This window comes from Saccopteryx bilineata, unplaced genomic scaffold, assembly GCF_036850765.1.
Source record: "Saccopteryx bilineata isolate mSacBil1 unplaced genomic scaffold, mSacBil1_pri_phased_curated manual_scaffold_23, whole genome shotgun sequence".
NCBI classification, from domain to species: Eukaryota; Metazoa; Chordata; class Mammalia; order Chiroptera; family Emballonuridae; genus Saccopteryx; species Saccopteryx bilineata.
In genome coordinates, this window is record NW_027095449.1 from 188556 (window position 1) to 202069 (window position 13514).

General features: G+C 46.5%; 1 protein-coding gene and 3 pseudogenes across 1 annotated transcript in view; 3 read left to right on the top strand and 1 right to left on the bottom strand.

The window, feature by feature from the left end:
* Window positions 1–13514, top strand: part of LOC136318252 (GTPase IMAP family member 4-like) — a 208110-nt gene that overhangs the window by 153707 nt on the left and 40889 nt on the right. The window lies entirely within an intron of this gene.
* Window positions 1–13514, top strand: part of LOC136318258 (GTPase IMAP family member 1-like) — a 230604-nt pseudogene that overhangs the window by 123026 nt on the left and 94064 nt on the right.
* LOC136318262 (GTPase IMAP family member 6-like) overlaps window positions 1–13514 on the top strand; it is a 120065-nt pseudogene that overhangs the window by 87122 nt on the left and 19429 nt on the right.
* On the bottom strand, window positions 3161–5607 carry LOC136318265 (GTPase IMAP family member 5-like; annotated as a pseudogene).

A 13514-nucleotide genomic window follows, 5' to 3' on the forward strand; every position in this document is an offset into this window, starting at 1 on the left:
TCGCAATGGTCACAGTTGACAGGATGTTCTAGTTTTCTTTTGCATCACCATAAAAATATTGAGAGTATTATACATTGTGAATTACTAGATTAAAAGTTTGATCATTCGGCGCTTAAGCTTGAGGGTGGGCACTAAGAGGACCCAGTGTGGCTGGAAGCAGTGGACAGTAGGGTCAGTACCCATGGACGGAAGCAGCTAGCTTTGAAAATGATGGTGTTAATAACCATATCATTGGACCACTTATCGGCATTAAGAACTTATCTCACCCTGAAGAACCCTAGGAAATAGTTTTTTAACTTCCAATAAAGACACAGTTCAGAACCAACTTTGTAATTCATAAGATTCAGCTCAAAAGGAAACTACCAGACACTTATTAAAAAATAATGGAGGAGTTCAAGATGATATTACAGAGCATTAAACCAAGTAGGGGCCCCTCCAAGCACAGAGCCCTGTGCAGCCCTGAGACACACAGCCATGAAGCTCACTGTGACCAGGAATCTCACACCACGCCTCTGTCCTCTCCTCCACCTTTTCTCCGGTCTCCTCATGTTCCATCCCCACAACCACCCAGAGGCTGCCCTTCTGCATTCGTGCACATTTACCAGAACACGGCCTTCCCACCCCACCTCACACCTGTCCTGGTGGACCACAGAGGCCTCGGTGATGAGCGAAGGGGGAAGGGAGTCTCAGAGAGACGTTCTGATCCCTGCCTGACCCCGTTCCTCAGCACCCGCTCCCTGCCCTGGGCTCCCAGGACCTCCAACCCCTCCTCCACACACACCGCATCCGCTCTGCCCTGACTCTTTCTGAACTCAGACCCTTTACAGAAGAATTTAGCGGTTGTCAACAACTTACACAACACTACAAGAAAAATTTTAAATTGTGGTTTTTTGAGAGAGACAGAGGACCTGAAGGGCTCCTGAAGTCTTCAGGGGAGCGGGCAGACCGCCATGCTGGTGTGAGCTCAGTGGGTCCTGAGACCACCCCTGCCCAAGACTGTACCCAGACCCCCGGGTAGAGCGAGCTCACCCTCCCACAGAAGACCAAATGCACATAGAAGAGGGACCAGTTTTACAAACGCTCACAGACACAGCCCGTAGTGTGCTGGTTACCAGCGGGACGGACAGGAGGGGGCCGTATGGTGAAGGGTATAAAATATATGGAGACTGCAGATGACCTGACTGTGGGTGGTGTGCACACGATGCAATGCACAGACGATGTATCATACAACTGTACAATCAAAACCTATACAGTACTATTAATCAATGTCACCTCAATCAATTTAATTTCAAAAGAGAATAAATAGTACTATGTAAAAATTACAGGAGGGTATTATCCCTTAAAATATAAGACAATACAAGCTTTCATGCATTAAAAGACACAGAACACAGCCCTGGCCAGTTGGCTCAGCAGCAGAGCGTTGGTCAAGTGTGTGGAAGTCCTGGGTTCAATCCCCACTCAGGGCACACTAGAGAAGTGACCATCTGCTTCTCCTCTGCTCCCTCTCCCCCTTCACCTACCCCCCCTCCCCCTTCCCCCTTCCCCATTTCTCTTTCTCTCTCTCTCTCTCTCTCATCTCCTCCCACAGTCATGGCTAGAATGGTTTGAGCAATTTGGCTGCAGGTGCTGAGGACGGCTCCATGGTCTTCGCCTTAGGTACTGAAATAGCTCAGTTGCTGAAAAATGGAGCAGTGGTCTCAGATGGGCTGAGCATCCCCCTGAGGGGGCTTGCCAGATGGATCCCAGTTGGGGCACATGTGGGAGTCTGTCTGCCTGCCTTCCCGCCTCTCACTTCATAAAAAAATTTTTTTTAATTGTAAGCCAACCTCAAACACAGCCCCAAGATGACAGGAAGGACGAGGCCAAATGCTGCAGAACAAGAAGCACCCACAAAAATGTCTTTTCTTAGCCAACATGCTGAGATGAAGAGAGAGCCTGAAATAATCAAACAACCGAGAGAACAAGCAGCAGCCGCACACAGCTAGGACACCCAGCTGGGGGAACTCGGGGAGACACAGCCCTTTCCTGCTGCCAGAAGATTCTGAACTGAGTCTTTTCAACAGTCACAGATAACAAATTGGATACCAGAGGCCCTGGCCACTGGCTCAGTGGATAGAGCCAGGGCCAGACACTTGAGTTTTTAAAATGCCTGATTCCCCCTTCACATGGAGTTGGGACAGTTCCCCTGCTGCTCCTGCTGCCACACAGGGTGGGGGTGGCATTAATCCCCCATTGCTCCCGGGGCCACAGCACCTCCGTGGCCTCCAGAAGGAGGACTTAGAGTGTTTAAAAGACTCATTCCCTCATTTCCCCCCTTTCTGAGTTTTACTCTCTGGGCAGGGAGTGACATCTCTCCCCCTGTTTGAACCATCAATTTAGGTCCTGTCTGAGTGGAATTCTTGCTCTGTAACAGCATGAAAGCTTGTACATAAGAGATCATGTCCCATTTACAGACCTTGGAAAACAATTCTAATCAGTCGTTGGCTTATAGCTGTGGCTAATAGTCAGCTAAAATACGGACTACTAGACTTTCTGATGAAACCTGAGACAGAGCCACCTATGTCAAACAGAAACAAAGTCCAAAGCAAATATCAAGTTCAAACAATCAGGTACTCTCAAACCAAGTCCTCTGGTCTTAGATTCTTACCTCACACTTACTGATACCATGAAAGACCTCTCCAAGCTTTAAATGGCATAAAGTCTGAGACTGTGTGGTCTGCCCCTTCTCTGCCCCTGCTCCATGCAGCCCGGACCCTTATTTCCCGGTCGCTGCCTCTGCTTTGCCCAAGGTGCCACCCACCCCGCTTCTGTGACCCCTTTTCTCTCCTCCCCTCAAGTCCAGGTCCCCTTCTTCCTCCCTCCCAGGACCCTTCAACCTCCAGAATTGTCCCCCAAACATCATCAACCTCTCTGGGATGGGGGCAGCCATGTGTGTCTTCCCTTATAGCTTACGATGACTCCAGAGTGCGTTTCTGAATAAAGTGAGGAGTTCTTCTACTAGATTTTCATATACCATGTCTTCTCCGTCAACAGTGAATAAACATCACAGTCCGCTCACCCTCCTTCCTGCAAAGCCTACTCTTCCCAAAGATTTCAAGGTGGTGTCCAGTTCATTCATTATTTACATTGATAATTTTTAATAAGAGGATTTCCTCTGGGTTTTATTTATCTGGAAGCCCTTGGAGAACATGAATGACATGTCTGACGTAGGAAAATCAATCAGAACTGAGACTAAGTACTAAGCAAATTAGGTCACTTACAAACATAGACAGAGATGGTGAGTCTGGAAAAAGAAAGCTGATGGGAGAAGACAGCTGAAAATGCTCAGTATCCACCAGTAATGCCCAAGTCAATCAGAACGGCAAGAAGAATCAAAATGCATATCACAAGAAAAGCAGTTATCCCAATGTGAGAGAGCATCCACTCTTTGACTCCGAGGAACACCCTGTACACCCAGTGATTCATCTTCTTCACGTCTCGCTTTTGCTTTTCAATGCACCTGTGCACCTTGGCCAGGTAGTGCGTGTGGTTTTCTCCGCCGCCTTCCCGGAGCAGCTGTGCTCCAAAGAAGAGGTCGTTTGTGTAGAAGGCTCCCTGGTGCTGTCGCTCCAGGCTCTCCACCACAGCCATTAGCTCCTCTAGCTGCCTCCTCTGCTCTTCCCTGTGACCCGGTTGTTGAAGCCACAGTACCTCCTGTCACACTCCTGGACCAGGCTCCGCAGGCTGAGGTTGTCTGTGGTGGTTACATACTCACCCAAGGACCCCCCACATAAGTCCTCCTTGTGGGTGAAGAGGACCACCACGTGTCTCATGGCTCCTGCTCCAAAAACCTCCTTCACCCTCCTCATGGCCACCATGTCCTGGGCCTGTGAAGCAGCCCAGCTGCGTCACCAGCAGCAGCACGTGGGGCCCTGGGGCCAAGAACCGGTAGCAGTCCCCAATGTCCTTGTACATGTCTTGGTTCGGGGCCTTTGCCTCAAAGATGGAGGGCGTGTCAACCACCAGGATGCTCCTCCCGTTCCACGTGCCTGTGGTTGCCTGGCACGTCCTGGTCACAGCCTGCGCCCCCGGCCTGGACTCAAACACAGGTCAGCAAAGGATGCTGTTCCCGGTGGCACTTTTCCCACAACCAGACCTGCCCACCAGGAGGATCCTCAGCTGGGAGGATGCAGACTGGTTATCTTCTACTCTGATGTCTGTAAAAAAACAAAAGAGAGAGAAAGTGACAAAGAGAAAAAGAAAGAAAGAAAGAAAGGAAGGAAGAAAGAAGGAAGGAGGGAGGAAGGGAGGGAGGGAGGGAGGGAGGGAGGGAGGGAGGGAGGGAGGGAGGGAGGGAGGGAGGAAAGGAAGGAAAGAAAGAAAGAAAGAAAGAAAGAAAGAAAGAAAGAAAGAAAGAAAGAAAGAAAGAAAGAAAGAAAGAAATGTTGAGACTAAGAGTAATTCTTCAGATTTTTTGGTCACAGACCCTCATGGTATCTCATGAGAGCCATGCCCGCCCCCCCAGGGGAACAGTCCCATCTAAAGGCATACAGGGGTTTGCTGATAACTTTAGGAGGTTCGTGGGTCGTTGGAAATCCACATAAGAAGCCGACTTTGCACCCACAGCCAAGAGGAATAACTGCCACACTGAGGAGGTGCTCCAAGCCCTTCACCAAGACCAGGGAAGTACAGTTTTCCTCAAAGAAAGGAGGTCCCTGTGTTTTTCCTGGATGGTGCTTAGGCCAGTTTCATGCTAAATGAATGTGACATTGGGAGGCAGAGGCTGAGAAGTCACAAGTGGGAAAAGGTTACCACCTCTTTCTCAGCCACACATTCCCAGGCACATCTGTGCAGAAGGGAGGAAAGGAAGTCTCAGATGTGCCCTCCCACCGAGGACCAGTGGAGGGTCCCTGGGTCTCTGCTCTTTGGGTGGTGAGCTGAGTGCTTGAAATAGACACAGCAGAAAGGTCACAGTTAATGTCAACAGCCAAGTCCGGCAGGTGACCCTGGACAGGCGGCTGAGGAAGAGTGGAATAGAAGACCATTAGAAGCACGTGTGTTGGAAAGATCATCTACTTGGCTGATGGAACTACAGGAAGTTAACAAAAGTGGTGTTGGAGAGGGCGCCACTGAGCCAAGAGCTGAGACCTTCAAAGGACGGAGGACGATGAGAGTCCGAGGACTTCTGGAGCTCTTATGAGCCCAAGTGGTTCCAAATTCACTGTAGGCTCCTAAAATTCATTGTTCAATTCCTTCTACTCTGTGTTGTTCCCTCCTTTCCTGCAGTGTGTGGGGTGTTTTGTGGCAAACACGATTACTAACATCTCTCGGGGGAATTTGCCATTTTTCAGCTCAGAGCAGACAAGGCAAGAGAAACTTTATTCTCAAGTCAGTTCACAAGCATCCAACTTCTGACTTGGAGTTTCATTTCCATGTTTCACACACATCCTGTGCACGAGAGCACGGTACTGTGGGGGTCGGGTGCGGGTGCGATGATGGGGAAGAGAGAGAACAAATGAGCGTTGTTTTTTCCTTCTTCAGTTTAAAATAACTGGGTTTCTGTCACTGTGTTGGAGGTGAGGGACCAGTGCCCCTTGAGGCCCTGGAGGCTTTGTTACCTTCAGCCATAGCTCCATATCTGCTCTTTGGATGTGCTTCCATTCTCTTCTACAATAAAAACAAGAAATGAATAAAAAGCAAGTGTCCACATGGAGTCAGGAAGGCCTGAGGGGCACCTCCAGTTCAGAATAAGAAGAATTCTCCATGGAGGAACCACTTCCATTGCTAAGTTCCTAGTTCACATTGTACTTGCAAATGTCCATATAGAACTTGAAGCAAAGGAGGAGATGTTAACACAATGCCCTGCTAACACAATGCACATTTACTCATTTTCCCCTTAACTGTAAAAGAAAACACAAAATGTGTTAAATCAGTTGATTATGTCCCTCCAACTGGAAAAGGCATCAGATGAAGAAAGCATTGTTTATGGAATGAGGAGTGGAACATTATTTTATTTTATTTTTTGTAATCAAAGTAGACAAACTTGCTAGAAAAAGTACTTCCTCTCCTGTCAGACCGTGAAGGAGTCCTGTCCCTACCCCGCCGTCCCACGATAAGGTACACGGAACTTCCTCTCGGGCCTGGAAATTCCTAGGACTTCAAACAAGCCAGTCATTTACACCAAGGCAATATTTTCTCTGTCCTAACGAGTTTGCTGTCAGCCCCTGAGCATTTTGTGGAGAGACGGGGGTGCCAGGCCACAGAGCAAGAACCAACATGCAGGACAGATTCAAGAGATACTCACTTCCTGCTCAGTGTCGAGCCAGTGCTGTCCCAGGCGGCCACTGAGGTCCCTGTCTCCCAGTTATCACCCTTCTGCATCCCAGTAGGTTTAAACAGAAATTGGCACAACCATTGGAATCAATTGGCATAAATGTTGCATTCAAATGAGGGCTAATATTGTGTCACTCATCTTGGTGTTAGAATAGGCATGGATGTGACATACAGCAATAGGATCCTCAGATGGGACTATATTTATTTACTCAGTTTTAAATATTATGCAGTTACAAAGCAAAGTGTTTCAGTGAAAAAGTACAGAGTTATGGTACAAAACGCCTATCATTTGCAATGGGTATTTCGGCATTTTCCCTGCAGCTATTCTGTTTGACTGGAAAGTTAGAACATTACACAGAATTCCATTGATGTGTTTTGCCTCCTCAGCCTCTCGCTGCCCCTCCCTCTGCCCTCTGAAATGACCAAAGTTCTGAAGGTGTTCTCTTGTGTGTGTGTTTTTAATTGATGGATTTTAGACAGACAGAGAGAGGAAAGGAGGGAGAGAGAAGCAAGTACTTATTGTTCCTCTTAGTTGTGCATTCACCAGCTGCTTTCCCTATGTGCCCATACAGGGATCAAACCTACAACCTTGGTGTTTGGGACAACGCTCTGTCCCACTGAACTAACCGGCCAGTGACTCTGATGCTTTTATTTATCATTCTCATTTGTGTATTTATACTCCTTCAGACACATGTATCTATTTCAGCACCTTAAACTTTTCTTTTTAATGAGAGTTGGGGAGGCAAAGACAGACTCCCACACGTGCTCTGACCAGGATCCACCTGGCAAGCCACTAGGAGGTGATGCTCGGCCTATTTGGGCTGTTGCTCCATTGCAACCAGAGCCATTTTTTAGCCCCTGAGGCAGAGGCCATGGAGTCATCTTAGTGCCCAGAGCCAACTCGCTCTAATTGAGCCATTGCTGCAGGAGGGGAGGAGAAGGAGAGAAAGAGAGAGAAGAAAGAGAGGGAAGAAGCAAATGGTTGCTTTCCTGTGTGCTGGAACTGGGACATCCACACACTGGGCTGATGCTCTACCACTGAGCAAAGCGGCCAGGGATCTGCACTTCAAACTTTTTAAGTATTGTTTCTGCACTTTAAACTTTTACATAAAATACATTATTTATATAACACTTTATCCAATTATTATAAACATTTAAGCTGTTTCAAAATATGTGCTTGCTGCAAAAGAATCCCCGTGTACTGTACATCTCTTCGCACATGTGCAACAATTTGTCTGGGATAGACAGCTCCCATCTGACTAGACACAGCCAGCAGATATAACCCGAGAGCACTGTGCTAATTCCTGCTAACACCAGTCACGTGTGAGCTTTCCTCAAATCTTCACTTCAACTTTTAATTTTCTTATCACCCTTATGGGCATAAGTAAGGATGTCTTAACTGTTTATGCTTGCATTTTACTGATTACCACTGAATTAAAACATTGTTTTCATACTTTCTTTGCTTTTCAGGTTGCTTTCATTATATACAAATAATGTTTGCACCTTTTTCTATTCTTTTAGTGGATTTTTTTTATTTTTGGCCCTCTTCAGGAAATCATCCATCTTCACATTATCAGAATATACTAAGACAACTTCCTGCCTTCCTTCCTTTAAATTTTCTCTTTCTCCTCTTCAGCCCTCCCTCCCTTCCTTCCCTTAAGGCAGAGAAGAGGGTTTCCTCACCACCTTTTCCCATATGGTATCTTTGACTCTGGCTGAAATTTACAAACCTGCCCAAATCCTTTGGCACCTGTCCTATGTTGATAACCTTAAACCTCAGAAAATATATTGGAACAAATGATGCCAGTGGTAATGATGTGTTTTTTTGTTTCTTTGTTTTTACAGAGACAGAGTGAGAGTCAGAGACAGGGACAGACAGACAGGAACAGAGAGATGAGAAACATCAATTATTAGTTTTTCGTTGAGCGTTGCAACACCTTAGTTGTTCATTTATTGCTTTCTTATATGTGCCTTGACCAGGGACCTTCAGCAGACCAAGTAACCATTTGCTCGAGACAGTGACCTTGGGTCTAAGCTGGTGAGCCTTGCTCAAACCAGATGAGCCTGCGCTCAAGCTGGTGAGCTTGTGGTCTCGAACCTGGGTCCTCCGCATCCCAGTCCGATGCTCTATCCACTGTGCCACCACCTGGTCAGGCAGTGATGATGTTGATGGTGAACTTCATGGTAATACTGTCTTCTGAATGGGTCAGGCTGCAGGGGGAAACATGTGTCCCACAGTGGAATGGGTTTTTAGGCAGATGGTAACAAATAAACAAGTGTCCCCGGGCCAGTCAGAAAGGACACTGATGGAGACGCTAAGATGAGTCACAGACAAAACATTCACAGCACGGAATGAAGCCTAGGAAAAGACTGGGGGAGCATCGCAGACCTGGGGAAACGGGGTACGTGTCCATCTCCCAGAAAGCCAAAGTGGGGGGATCGGGAACGGAGGCAGGGTCCTGCCCCAAACGGGAAAATTCTACTGATGAGAGTGACAAGCAGTGTGCAAGCAGAGATTATAATAGCGTTGAGGGGACAGTAGGGTCTAGTTCAGGGAGGGGGTTGACAGAAATGGATATAAATGTACATTCTGAACTTAAAATTACATGAGCCTGTCTTTATCATGATGAAACCTTATTTTATGAAACCACAAGGAAGCAGGCTCTCTCATGCTGTTTTAGGAAAGCTCAAACTAGTTCATGTCTGCCTTATTCTAAGTGTCTCCTTCACTCATCTGCCACCGTCCCCATATTTCCTGGTACTGGAGTCCCTTGTCTGCAGTTTAGTTCTGGTGATTCCTGGACACCTCTCACAGAAGGATAGCGGACAAGGGATTGTTCCGCAGCCATAAACGTGATTTGTTTACCACACAGCAGAGTCCTACATGGTGTGGGAGGAAAGGCGTGGGGTGTTTAGGGAAGAATGGGATGGTTTCTAGTAGGTCAAGGTCATCAGACAACGTGTACTCAGGGGTCCCCTGTGGAACAGGAGGCTTAGTGGGGGCGGGGCTAAGAAGTTAAGAGCTCTGGCTTCAGCAGCACATGTACTAAAAGAAGTTAAGAGGGTAAATTGAGAAGCCTGGTCCCACTTAACGGGACACCTGGGGAGGTTCCGTTTGCTCATCTGTCAAGTAGGATGAGAATATTCGTTCAGGTTCATGAAATTCTGCGAGTCCCACGAAGACCCCATGGGCTAAGCAGAAGGCAGTTTGCTGGAAACACCAGAGCACTGGGGAATGCTCTGGGCTGTGAGCACAGGGCGAGTACTTCCCACACCCCTTTCCCCTACTAGGAACCCGAGGCGGCTCCTCGCGCCACCATCATCGTCCCATTCCACCATGAGCGACAGGCGCTCCCTGGAAGCCAGGCAGATGCAGTTAAACGGGAGCCACTTGGAAGCCAAATGTTCTGGGACAAGGCTGCTGGTGAGGGAGTGCCTAGCGCGTCCCGCGCCCAGCCCCGGGAAGACAGGACACGTCCTAGGGCTGGACAGCAAAACTGCAGACAGGACCCGGGAGACCAGCGATGGCGCGGCGTGCTGTCTGTCCCTTTAATGGAACGCTTTCTGCCAGCGCCTGCGGGCTGCCAGGTCCCCTGGCCCCATTTCCTTGTTATGACATGTCTAAAGAAGCAATATGTGGAGGAAGAGGCGATAAAGGCATTGACGCATCTCCCCCCCACCCCCACCCAACCCTCTACCCCCAAGTTCAGAAACAGCCCCTGAGACACAGGAAAGTTCCTTCTGGGCACCAGCCGCCTGCTTGGCGGCACCATCGCAGGAGCACTTACCTGCTCAGCCCCGTTCCCGTGGCACCTAAGCTTCTGCTTCTAGAATGTTGTTGTATACTAGGGACAGACAGGCATTGCTGGTCCACAGAGGACAGGAAAGACGGACTCTAAGGACATGACTCCCCAGCCTGGAGGGATGGCTGCCCCTTCTCTGCCATGGGTCAGACTAGCCCTTTAGGACTGATGGGAGCATTGTGCGCTGGTTTATTCCAGTGGCATTTGGAGCAGGGCTGTAGCACCTTTATTTGTCAACTGATTGCACCCTTAAGGTTGGAGCAGTGAACATAAAACAATTAGGTTGCAAAGTGAGACAGAGAACCCAATATGGGCTTAGACTCCCACATTCTGTTCGTCAATTTTATTAGTTTTATTTGGTATATTTACAAATCATGGAAGGGGGTGGTGCTGTTTTGTACTAATTGTTAAGCATGAAGTTGATTTATAGCATCAAACCACCCAGTTTACATAAGTGTGGTCATAGGGTCTAACCCTGAACTCAGTGGGGATAATATCCTTTATGCCACAGCCTAAAAGAACACTTTAGTAAATGCAGTGGTGGGCTGCAGCTGTGTTATAAGATGCAGGAGCTAGCACATTCAGAAAGTGGTCAGAAGTCTGGTGCCTAGGAACCTAGTACATAGATAGACTGGGTGGGGGAAGTCAGCGTCATCGTTCATTTTCTAAGCATTTGCTGACCCCATTCTCATGCCAGGCAATGCATCATATAATGGGACAAAGGGGAAAAGGTCAGAATCAAAGTTTCTGGGGGAAGAAGATCACTTAAGTAATGGTCTTGACCATGAGGAAAAACTGTTAACCCTCTGTGATATTATATAATTCAAATCATTGGTAACACATTTATAGAGTCAGGTTTGGGATGTCATATGACATTTAGTCCCTCTCTTTGCATTTTAGGTAAATACCTGCTATCATCACTATTAATACTTTCTCAGTAATAATCATCCAGCACCCAAACTTGACTCTTTTCTCCAGCCAAATGACAAATAACTGGGATTTTCATGTCATTCTTTGTGTAATTGTTATCCGGTGACGAAAGCTGTCTGAGAACTTTCTGTAAGTAGGTAAAATACCAAAATATTGCCACAAAACTTTTAAAAACTCAACAATTTAGACAGACAAGTATTATGGTGATCTCTGTACTAAACAGGCATAAACTCCTTGAAAAGTACCAGTAAACTTAGTCTTGTGCTTTTGATTATTTGGAGATATTTTTTATCTTATTTTGCAGAGATGTTTCCTTGCACTAGAATTTTTTATCTGTGAAGCCCATATATCTTCTTTTTAGACCTAACACAGAATGTTAGTAAAAGTGAGACCCAGGCAGGGACACTGAGGAAGGTACAATTCACAAACGCTCTAGGGATTCAGTTAATTCAACATGACCAAGCTCATGGTGTTGTACTCTCATCAGCTCCCTCAGAAAGTGTCTTAATTTTAAATACATAAAATATATTAAGACATGCCATTTTCTTTTAGAGATGATCAAAGTAGTTTATTTTGTCTTAGCAGAGTGATGTAATTTGATTCTCAAAGAAGTAAGTTATGGCCTGACCAGGAGGTGGCACAGTGGATAGAGCATCGGACTGGGATGCGAAGGACCCAGGTTCGAGACCCCGAAGTTGCCAGCTTGGGTGCGGGCTCATCTGGTTTGAGCAAAGCTCACCAGGTTGGACCCAAGATCGCTGGCTTGATCAAGGGGTTACTCGGTCTGCTGTATCCCCACAGTCAAGGCACATATGAGAAAGCAATCAATGAACAACTAACGTGCCAAAACGAAAAAACTGATGATTGATCCTTCTCATCTCTCTTCGTTCCTGTCTGTCTTTCCCTATCTATCCCTCTCTCTGACTCTCTCCCTGTGTTTGTCAAAAAAAAAAAAAAAAAAGAAGAAGAAGAAGAAGAAGAAGAAAGTTATGGTATTTGAGGACATACAGGTAGTATAAAATGGATAAGCAGGTGAGTACAGAAGCAGTTTATACCAGATGGGAAATTTGGATTCGTGAAAATGCCTTGGGGCTGGTAGGGAAAAATAAGTTCCCATTCTGCTTTTGTCCTTTGGAAATCACATAACGCTCAGTGGATTATTTTGCATTTCAAATCACAGGATTTAATTTTAATGATTCCTAACACCTCACAAGGTTGTTTCCATCATTAAATATAAGAATCATCTGTCCCCCCAAACGCTGGCCACTTCCACGCCCCTCAGGTTATTAAAGTAATCCCTCCCTGCATGGATCCCTGCAGGTGCAGCCCACCCTAACCTAGTAGCCCATCCTGAGCCCCCCTAGGACCTTAATCCCATGAGGACCTGCCGTGCATGCGGGCAGCCCTGTCTTCTGTGGGGGTGGTATAAGGATCATGAATTCTTTAAAGCATCTGTCACATTCAGAAACAGAAATAAGGAAATCTTTATTATTTATCTATCTACCTATTCATTTATTGCTAACACAACCTAAGGATGTCATCTTATTTCCTAATGATGTGCCCTTGAAGAACTTTCTTGGGAAAGCCCATCCTGTGGCAATACCGGTGGTCCAGCCGCTCCAGTCTAACCGAGGTGCTTGGCAGTTTCTGCCAAAGCACCAGCAGCTCTCTTGCTTCTCCAAGGGCACCGAGGAACTCCATTTATTTATTTATTTTTGCATAAGAACCCAGATAGAAGACATTACATGTGATTTTCCAAATTCCTACTTCATTTTGGAAAGGCATGAACCATAATGCGTGCCAAAAATTTGGAAACTTTGTTACTTTCAATATACTTTCACTTATCTTTTTGGTAGTAAATCATTGTAGTAGTAAATACCCTGATGTATCAGGACTACACATTGACATGTATGACCCTCACATCTTTATTATGGATGATAATAGAAACCTCTCCCTGGTCAGGCAGCTCAGTTGTTTAGAATGTCCCCAGAACACCAAGGTTGTGGTTACAATCCCAGTCAAGGCACATACAAGAAACAACCAATGGGCCTTGGCCAAGTAAGTAGCTCATTTGATTAGAGCATCCTCCCAACATGCTGAGGTTGTGGGTTTGATCCCTAGTAGGGGAACATACAAGAATCAACCAATGACAGTATGAATAGGTGGAACAACAAATTGATGTTTCTCTCTCTCTGTCTCTTTCTTCCTTCCTCTCTCTCTAAAATCAATAAAAAAATTTAAATGAATCAGATTCGAATGCCTGCCACGTTGAAAGCCAGTCCTTGAGAGACAAGTGTTGCATAAGAAAAATGTTTTATTCAAGGTTCAGAAGCCTGAGAAGAGGAAGTACTATCAACCCAAAGACCATCTTTCTTTAGAATCCAACACATATGGCCCTGGCATACAGCATTAATGTGGCATGGAGACATCCTAGGTGCAATCCCCGGTCAGGGAACACATAAGAAGCAA